The sequence below is a fragment of the Diadema antillarum genome, unplaced genomic scaffold (assembly GCF_040938485.1).
Source record: "Diadema antillarum isolate AM-2024a unplaced genomic scaffold, OU_Dant_1.0 scf00000020, whole genome shotgun sequence".
Classification (NCBI taxonomy): Eukaryota; Metazoa; Echinodermata; class Echinoidea; order Diadematoida; family Diadematidae; genus Diadema; species Diadema antillarum.
In genome coordinates this window covers 421,463-432,488 of record NW_027270909.1, presented here as the reverse complement: position 1 = coordinate 432,488, position 11,026 = coordinate 421,463, and the positions used below count along the sequence as shown (strand labels likewise).

The following is an 11,026-nucleotide window of genomic DNA, read 5'->3' as shown; positions in this document are numbered from 1 at the left end:
AATTGGAAGGATTTTTTTTTTAGACAAAGTAGCAGAGACACGTGTTTCACAGTGTCATGTACATATTGATGTGAACTCAATTAGGATACAATTTTGCATAACTTGAGATATTTTATGGGGTATGCTATAAAAATCCAGATAGAAATCATGCTCAATTTATTCGTTAATCTGTCAATAATCAATCAGTAGGGCCTATCCAACCTCGACAATTTTTTTTCATTAATTTCGTGAGATGCAAGGTAAATTTGAGATCAGGTTTGAGCTCAAAAGATATGTATTTGTTTCAATATTTAATCAACATCAAATCAAACACCATTAATTTACTTGGGTTACAGAACATTAGTTGATAGTTAACCATTTACAAATTGAAGCCAATCCTAATCTGTACTTCATGGATAAATTTCCAGGTGTTTATCCTTTCCTAAGTGTCAACAAAGAAATATTTAGGTCCCACATGTTAAGCATGAGTGTTTAAATGTTCATCATAAAAGTCTCAAACTAGTGAAGGATTTGTGTGGGGTTTCTTTTTTTTTTTCAGTATTATTTTGTTGGTGTTATTAACAGAATTCCACGTCAACTAATTACCTGTACTTTATGTGAAACTGGAGAACACTTACAAAACACATTTTTGTCTTATGTAACTGTAACGTAACATTAATATTTAACCAGTCATATATCATCTAAGTATTTACTTCACACTCTCTTGTGGTGTTAATCATGACGGTTTTGATGACTTAAGTTGCGATGAGTACAACTTTTATACTTTATTAACATTTGGTTTGCAAGTTTTATTGTCGCATTTGTTGACATTTCTGTGATTGTGAGGTGGTATATAATTAAACAATAATTTGCGGTGACCCATGCTTGTTATTCAGGATCTACGTTTGCAGTTTCTGGAATACCCGTCTATACCTGATATTCAGTGCTTGCCACTTATTTGCATATTGTACCAGTGAATTAACATTGCCATTTATATGCATCTCACTTTGGTAACCATCTTCTGTCCAAACTTAAATACCCCTAGGTGTTTAAAGAATGGCACACTTTTAATCTTGAATAATTCAGAAAGTACACATCAGGTCATATTGAGATTGATGTTATGGTTTATTGCTAAAAGATACAAGTTTGTTTGCGGTGGTTTGCAAACAATATCATAAATCAGTTTTATGAAGTTCATGTTTATTTTTGCAAGTTTTGGCTATCAAATCTTGAGCCAAATTGTTGTGTGTCCATTACAAATGAGTTTGCAGTGAGCATCAACAGTGATGTATAGTGTTCTGTCTCTGTGTATTCTTGTGTATTAATCGGTGTCATTATGTTATGTATAGTGTTCTGTCTCTGTGTATTCTTGTGTATTAATCGGTGTCATTATGTTATGTATAGTGTTCTGTCTCTGTGTATTCTTGTGTATTAATCGGTGTCATTATGTCATGTATAGTGTTCTGTCTCTGTGTATTCTTGTGTATTAATCGGTGTCATTATGTTACCCCGTTGTATCTGGTGTAGATGTGAACATAGCCGGTCTGCTGGTCCAGCGGGTCTCGCTGACCAAGTCCAGACTGGTCATCCAAGATATCACGGAGGACGACACAGGAATCTACACCTGTGCTGCTGAACCAAAGAGGGAGACTATCATTCTCAACATCTACAGTGAGTGTTTGGTGTTCGGTGTTGGGTGTTCAGTGTTTGTCCTGGTTTGTCTGTTCCTTGACGAATACTTTTGCTACTGTGTTCCATTCATGATATTCAATGAATAAACAAGGATTTGAAATGACAGGTATGAATTTATTCCGGTGCGGTGTATGTTGGTTAACTGGTCACATAATTTTAATAAAGAAGTGTATGTGACTATGGCTTGCAAATTAGCAACTTGATTGTTCGCAGAAGAGATCCTCTTGTAATATGAGCAGTAGATCACTCAAACCAAGAAAACTAAAGATTTGATTCCCCTATCTGTTTTAATACATTTAAGATTATTCCATCTTCACAGAGCATAAACTAGAAGGAATGTTATGTAAATCCTTTGTCAGTAAAATGTTTAATAATTGAATTCTTTATAAATTGCAACATAATATTCACAAATTGCACAGTGTATGTGTAGTAAGAGGCATAATTCTTAACATAAACCTGCAAAAGGATAAAAATATCATTAAAGACAATTCTTGTGTCGTGTGAATCTCCTTGAAGAAAAGAAAATCTGTTACACTTAATCTGCAAATGGAACAAAGAAGAAAAAAATAATAGTTTTAGTGTTTGTTTGCTCATCACATTTTGACCGGACTTGTTCTTTAACTATGTGCTTTTTACTTCCACCATAGTTCCGAGATGCCTTCCCACCTGTCAGAACGGAGGAGACTGTGTGGAAGGGGTGTGTCAGTGCTCCCAGAGTACACCGGATCCCACTGCCAATACTCATGTAAGAATCTCTCACAGGGGAGGGGAGGGATTGTAGGATATGAAATTAGTTTCCAGACATCTGTGCCAGTCAGCAAAGAAAGCATTCCAGTGGACGTGCCAATCAGTAAATACAGTGCACTAGGTGTTAATGATACTCGGTATTGTGATCAGTGGTTGCCATAGTGATCAGTGATGCTGAGGAAATCTGATGAAGGCAGTCCCTCATGCTATGGTAATGAAGATGATGGTGATGATTTCAGAGCAGCCAAACCTCTCCGATCCTGCAAGGGGATTCTTGAAACGAACGAATAGAAATATTTCTTTATCTAGATAAGAGTCTCTGATCTTGCAAGAGACTTCTTGAAACAATTAAACAAATAGAATGATTAATTTCTTTAGATAAGAGTCTCTGATCTTGCAATAGGCTTCTAAAGCAAACAAAAATAGATTTTTCTTTATCTTGATAAGAGTCTCATTTCTTGCAATAGGCTTCTTGAAACAAACAAATAGAAATTCTCTTTATCATGATAAGAGTCTTGTATCTTGAAATAGACTTCTTGAAAGAAACAAGTAGAAATATTTCTTTATCTTGATAAGAGTCTCTGATCTTGAAATAGGCTTCTTGAATCAAACAAATAGAATATTTCTTTATCTAGATAAGAGTCTCCGGACTTGCAATACACTTCTTGAAACAAGCTAATAGAAATATTTCTTTATCTTGATAAGAGAACACCTGACCTGATTTCTCTCTAACGTATCATGTCTCACAGATGAAGATGACTTTGAAGTGGTCTTCACTCCCAGCTCGGATGTGAGACCATCACCTGGAGAAGGATTCAACATCCGCTGTGAGGTCCAAGGCCCCATCCTGTTGGAACGGCCCATGTGGACCGGGCCTCTGGGACAAGAGATTGCCCCAGCTGGGCGAGGTAAGTGCAGTCAATATTCTTTTGTCCTAGCATGGGTCTTAGTCATTACTTGTCCCAGCCTGGTCTTCGGCATTACTTAGTCTTAGCATGGGTCTTAGTCATTACTTAGTTCCAACCTAGTCTCAGTCAATGTTTAGTCTTAGTATAATCCTAATCTTTACTTAGTCCCAGCCTAGTCTTTGTCATTACTTAGTCCCAGTGTAGTCTTAGACATTACTCAGCCCTAGCATAGTCTTAGTCATTACTTAATCCCTGAATAGTCTTGTCCGGCTGGCAAATCGAGTTTGTATGTGATAAAAGGAAAAGGATATATACATAACAATTATAAAAAATCATAACAATGACACTGTCTTATTTGCCCAGGATAGCCTCATCAGTGTTCACAATGCTTCTCCAAAGTGCCCTACTATTGTCATTACCTCCATCTTTGCTCGTGATTTTTTATACACCTGGTTGAACAGGATAAATATCTTGTCTGAAGATAAACATGTAAATGTTAAGCTTGATTTGAACTTAAAATCTGCCGTTAGAAATTTAGTTCCTTGTCCAGAGTACCACAGTGTAAACTCATAACAAGGTACAGATGTTGCATTGATTAGACCTCTCTGTAGTATTAATAGAATTGCCAAAATATGCCATGTAATTTTTTATGACTCTGCTTCTTAGCTGGTAGTGAAAAGATACCTTATCATCATGAGTGTTTCAGTGGCGGATCCAGAGGGGGGCGCACCTGGCGCAAGCCCCCTCTTTATTTTTGGTTAGAACAAAAGAAAAAAAAAGAAAAAAATGGGGGTGCATATGTGTGCCCCCCCCCTTTAATTTTGCAAAGGCACCTCCCCCTTACGGAATTCCTGGATCCGCCCTTGTGTTGTGTTACTGGTGTTAATCAGAATTCAAAACCTGGTAATAGAAACCATATCATTTTGTACATGATATGAAAACATGATAATTTGCAATGTAATTTAACATGATATGGATCATGTCAATTTGTAAGAAGCTGGTATTAATGGGACTTACTGAAGTATTTTGTCAAGGTTATGGAAGTTATATACTGCAAAACACGATATTTTCGTGGTGTGAAATTTTCGCGAGCTGCTTCTAACATTCAATGCATATAGTGGAGATGAGAACTTTCATGTGCATTTTGATTTTGCGAATCTTGGCTCTCGCGAAATTAAAATGCCCTTGAACATTCCTCGTTTTACAGTAAGTTGTGGGAATGCATTCAAGTGAGTACGATTCTCTTGACCCTATTGATCTGCTCCTAGGAGGATCTGACAGTGTCCATGTGGAGTTTGAGATGCAGAACTCCACCCGTCTCCACCTGGACAGCATCACTCCAAATCAGGCAGGAATCTACATCTGTAACGCTGGACCTGTGGCCGCTGTCTATAACGTCTCCCTGGGTGAGATTTGAACCCCCGCCCTCTTGCCTTCTTTCATTTTTTTTTTTCTCTGTCTCTCTTATCTTTATAATGTGATTTGTTACTTTTTCATCATTCTTATAACTTATTTCTTTTTCCTTGCTATATTTTCATCTTTTGTTTTATTTGTTTCATGTTTTTTATTCCCTTTTCTTCCATTTCCTGTGCCTATTTCGGACAAGGTTAACAGGACTTTGTCATTGCTTTCATTTGATATGTAGTGCACAAAAGTTATTTAATCCAGGTTCAGCTCAATTAGCACGAAGAATTCATAATATCACATGATAAGATAGTTAGCAGCAAAAGGTTGTAGATCGTATGCGATATACTGTCCTTATCACTCAATGTGGGTGTAACATACACAGGAGCATGTCTTGTTTGGAGCATCTGTTTTAGCATCAATTTTGTGGAAATGTCATTCTTTCTTTTGTTGGTGATGCTTGGAGTATGTGAAGCTTATACAGACACTACAGGATTTACAAAGTGCCTTATGAGTGACTCAACTTTATGCATAGACTGTAGGAGCAAATCTATTGCTGGTAATGGAATGCATAAGGGGGACGGGAGTAGCAGAAATGGAAAAAGATTGTATCTTGTTTGCTTGTAGTTAAGGCAAACTTTCATTACACACCATCCTCCTGGGAATAGGGATGTCAACATTCTGATCCCATTATCTTTTGACATGATGACACTTTGTTAAGTCACGTACATTCAAACAACCAGTATTTGTCTCTGTGTGTGTTACTCTTCTAAAGGCCAAGATTCTGAAGGTAATAATATATTCAATTTCAGATTCATATTCAAATATAGCTAGCTTCATTTACAGTAAGATATACAACTCTGTTTCTTACTTGAAATAACTTGTTTTACTAAATGCTTTGTATTACAAATTTGATACCATTTGTTCTTATCTGTTGCTGATAACATAATTCCGTTTGCTGATTTCAAATGGTGCTTTTCATGTATCAGTAACATTCCAAATTTTATTGTGTTGTGTCTACTAGCTTTTTTTATAAGCTTTTAGATTTTCCTTAATGATACTACACTTCTTTGTCTTCAAAGTGGGGCTTTCTTTTCACAATTTGTTTTGGATGTGTAAGTCCTCTTTTGTCTTGTGTTGCAATTTCTCTGAGGATGATGTAGGATGTTCTTGCATAATCCTCTGGTTCATTAATCATAACATGTATGTGCTTGGTTTTTCATTAACATCTGCCCATTCAAATGTCCCTGCATTGGGGAATCTAATCTGAAGCATCACGCCAATAGAACCCAAGAAGGAATGTTAAACTATCCTTTCACAAGATGCACTCCATGAGCAAAAGCTGCACCAAATTCACATGAAGAACACTCCTTCATGTTTGATTTGCTGCAATAAGAGTAAAATTAACAAACACTGGTAAAGGTTTGATCAAAATTGTCTGCAAAATAAGAAAGTCATTCACCTTAATGTTTTTGAAGCAGCATAATTGATCCCATTCATATACACAGATTGCTTCATGTCTTTATATTTATTCCATTGACCTGAAGCCAAAATTTCCTTACTAAGATGAAATTAGTAAATGACAAATTATGTTTCCCTCATGAGAGACACAAAGAGTTTAGATATCTCACAAATTGATACATTTTTTTTCCAGGAGTTAGAGTTGCTTAAAGTTGTTAAATTGTGAACGAAAATGTGATTGTACTTTTATAAGATTCCTAAGTCTAGGACTAAATACAATTTGAATGGGCAGTGACTTGCTTTGATTCCTAGGTAAATAATGATTTGATTTGTGTTCGTTGAGTTGATTAACTTTCAGTGTCTAATGATTCTACATTTCGAAGAAAACTCTCCTAACCCATGTTTGCTTTTTCTGATATTTTTGTCTGTTTCTTCTATTTGTCTGTTTGCTATACATGTACGCTTTCTACTCTTCTCTTTCTACTGGGCATGTTCTGTCCCTCTAACAGCCTCGCGTTGCACACCCCCATGCTTGAATGGAGGTGTCTGCCGTGGGGGTCAGTGCGAGTGTCCAGAAACTCATATGGGTCGAGATTGCAGTCAGCAAGGTATAATTGTCTCCCTTAGCTGTATTCATCCAAGTGGGAGTAGATGCCACGAACCTGTAGCTGCATAGCCTCCCTATAGATCATGATGTGTTCCAAACTTCCACTGCACCCCAGCAACATGTTTTAAACCATATACATAATAGTTCATGTCATGCACAATCACTGCTACCATTCACCAGTAGTAATTTCACACTTACAGTGTATGCCTGTCAATCGTATCTCTCCTTGTATTGAAAAGCCAACATGTTATATTTTAGACATTTTTCATGTGCACTTGCATATTTAGCAGTTTGAAGAGACAAAAAAAAATGAATTGCCTCAGAGCAGAAGTATATGTCAAATTCAATTTCATTATATTGAATTTGAGCCAGCATTTAGTGATTATACATGTATATTAAATGGGTTAGTCAAATACCGGTTAGTGATTGGCTGAACACAGTCACGTGATGGAGGTACATTCGTTATGTTCGCCCAAGGGCGAACATTCTTGTGAATTTTCTCCCATGGGAAAACATTTTCACGTAACAAATGACAGAAGGCCTAGGACCGCGCGCACACAGTGAATTTGGCTCTGCGCGATCAAGTGCAGCGATGCGAGCGATCGAGTGCATGGTGCTGGTGGTTGACGTTGACGTATTTGACTTACCCATATGATATAACAGATGATGACTTTTGTTGTCAGGAACATGTACCAAACGTTCCACCCTCAGGGTTTGAAATGCTATTTCGGGAGGCTACAAGTCCCTCGACTTCGTCTCGGGACTTATAACCTCCCTCAACAGCATTTCAAACCCTTCGGGTGGAACATTTGGTATGTTCCCTCCCCCGCCAGTCATCATCTATATAATGTATAGCTTGATAGTAAGTAATTTCCGTGATTGCTAAAAACAGAGTAAAAAAATTGTTACAATCAACAGTTGAAGAAAAGAAAAATATTTTCTTGCATTAATGGTTGGAAGTACTGGGCTTCTAATGATGCGTGTTACAAATCTATAACTTCTAGCTGTATGTTTCTCATTGCTTTGCTCAATTTACAGTGCAAATCATTTAAGATGTATAAGTATGTATACATAAGTCTGAAGTATCTTATTCCTTAAAATTGAAATTGTTAGACTAAAAAGTTCAAAGAATTTTCTGTTTCATCCCACTACCTGTATAATGCACGGTATCACAGAGATAAGTATGTAATAAGACCCACATACACAATATATTCACATCAAGATTTAGTGTACAATAGCGTGCATGTCCATGTATCTTCAGACTTCTACATTATCTCTTCCTTTTGTTTCTGGAGTTTGTTTCTTCATCCTGATTAGTATATTTGGCTCTATTTTCATTGCGTTTAGTTCACAATTAACATACAAATGTAACACAATAATTTCCACCCTGCCCACTTGCCGTTTGGCATTCTTCTCTGAAAGTTAGCCTGTTTTCCAGACCACTTTGTAGATTCTTTCTTGGATAAGGACACTGTATGATCCTTAGACAACCCGACAAAGATTACACTATACTGATCAAAAACCTCAAAGGAGTATGCATCTAGATCCATTTCAGGATGATATAAAATCCAAGAAAGAAATCTCCTTGGTTCCAGACCTAGAAATGGAGCAGTGCTTCGACATATTTTTTATTCATGTGTGTTGACAGAAGTTGGTAAGAAGTTAACAATACGATCAACGATTTTTGGATCACAGAGAAGAATGAATTACTGTATACGCCATATACTGTAAACGTCAATATTTTCGCGCGATTAATTTTTCGCGCTGAGCGGCTCGAAAACGTATTCACGGGTTCTTAAATTCGCGCTCCGCAGCAGGTTACTTTACTGTAGTACACATTAACTGCTTTCATCCAAAGCCTCTGCTACATAGCTTGCTATGCCAGCGTACGACAAGCGACGTAGCGAGCGGCTCGAATGCGAGTACAAGCACTCAAATACGTAGTACAGCTGTGACTCTAGTACCGTAGTCACGGGGGACTGTAGCATCGATGCGTGCGGTGCACACATGCATGCTACAGTACACAGCAATCTAGGGTATCGTCTCCTCGCACAGTACTAGTAGCGTAAACATGCCTGTACATTGTACTACGTAGCAGTATCATCGATGAAGCGCACACAATTCATCCCATTCAAAATGTGCGTAGAAAATTGTGAAGATATATTCGCGCGTTTTTGAATTCGCGCTAGCCGAGCGTAGCGCGAAATCCGCGAAAATTAATGTACCGCGAAAATTTCCACGTTTACAGTATATCGCGAGTCTAAATTTTTGCAAATCGAGACGTCCCAACAATTTTGCGAGTGGTTAAATTTGCACTCGTGGAGTCCTGTACTGAATGGAGAAATGTGTACACATACGTCACATTCATATCAGGATTAGAGTCAATATTTTTGTGTGCTTTTAATTTCGCGAAGAGCAGCTGACTCGCAAAATTCGCGAAAATAAAAGGCTTGCGAAATATTCAGCGTATAGAGTATCCTAGCCATTATTTTTTTATCATGCCTGCATGGTCAATATGTTGTCTTTCTCCTATTATATTCACCTTGTTTGTGAGTACTTGCTGGTCTATGTGTCTGTCTGTTCATGTTTGTGTGTCACTATGTGTGTATTCTTATATATCACATAAATCAAATATTTACATATGTCTCTTTGTTCTTCCATGCATGTCATGCTCATCCAAAAGTCAATGCCTAGTACCTTTAATAGCAAGCAGTATTTTGTCTGTCTTTGTTTTGGTGACGTAATCATTGAAGAGTGTGGGTCCACAAGTCATTGGGAAGAAAGGGAGAGAAGAATCCAGTGGAGGAGGAGAATGAAGAAGTAGTGTAAAACCAGAAATATTCGCAGCATGAAATTTTTGCAAATTGGAGCCAACAGCCTTTTTCCCGGCATTAGATTTTCACAAATTGCTGCTAGCATACAATTTTGTGCATCTTGGCTCCTTGCCAAGGGAGATATGGAGAAATGGAAACAAAGGAAAGAGAGAGAGAGAGAGAGAGAGAGAGAGAGAGAGAGAGAGCATACAAAGCCATTCTATCTGTTTGAAATTTATCATATACTGTTTTCCATAATTTTCTCTTTGCTATTCAAAAAAAAAAAAATGTGTGTTTGACAGGGATTGGGAGGAGAAAATTAATGTTGCAGGATAAGGTGTCCTTTCAAAGTTAAATCTGATTCTTGAAATAAAGAAAAATAACAAATTATACTTTTAATGTGTCATTTTTTATTAATCTATAGTGATTGATTCAGGGGCTGCGGAACAGTAGGGCTACAACCCACTACCTCCCCCCCCCCCCACACCCTCCTAACACACATACACACACACATTTTTGGCTCTACCAATAAAATGGTGAAAAAAAATGTTTTTCTGTGATGTTCAGAGGGCTTCTGCCCAGAGATTCCTTCTTGGGGTGGAGGGGGTACCTTTGACCTAACCAGCAGCACTGCCCTGGAACCCACCCCCTCTGAAAAAAAATAAAAAAATAAAAAAATTGGCTCCTATAATTTGTGGTGGATGGGCAATTCATCCAGGCTGTGCAAACATCAAATATTTGGTTAAAAGTGTTCTTAATGTGGTTGCCTTATGTTGAGCAAAGTTTTTCAACATGTCCATGCAACAGAACTTTTGCATAAGTTGTGGCAAGACAACTGGCTAATTTTGTTTGACCATGTTTGTCTCCCTCTATAGTTCCAGGATGTCACAGCCAGCGACCCTGCTATAATGGTGGCACCTGTATGGGTGGACGGTGTTTCTGTCAAGTGGATTTCACGGGAGACCTGTGCCAGTTTACATGTGAGTCAGAATGGTGGATAGCATCTACAGGATACGATGTGCAACATACAAAAAGGGTTCCTTTAAAATTACTAGATTCTATAAACATATCCGTACCTAGAAAGTAGTGTATTAACCTGTTGACAACAAGTCCCGAGTATACTCTATATAAATATATATAAATGCATGTAATATGAATAAATATTAATAATATTTATAAAAATATGTAAATAAAATAAATATGTATGTATGTAAATAATAATGATATGCATAAATGCATTTTGTAGCAAAATCAGCCTCTCCTCATCGAGTTACTTGTACAGTATATATTTTTTGTAATACGTGCTTATGTGCACTTATATTTCTTTCCCCTTTTGTTGTTGCTTTTTGACAATTTGTCACAAATAATACAAGGATATGATTGTAGAGTATGGTATATTTTTAGTAATTCAATAA

General features: G+C 37.2%; 1 long non-coding RNA gene across 1 annotated transcript; it reads left to right on the top strand.

The window, feature by feature from the left end:
- Positions 1 to 4,652: 4,652 nt before the first annotated feature.
- LOC139728786 (uncharacterized) lies at positions 4,653 to 10,569 on the top strand. The gene is made up of 3 exons (XR_011710829.1): positions 4,653 to 4,732; positions 6,701 to 6,799; positions 10,487 to 10,569. It is a non-coding gene; the product is annotated as an uncharacterized lncRNA (long non-coding RNA).
- Positions 10,570 to 11,026: the final 457 nt, after the last annotated feature.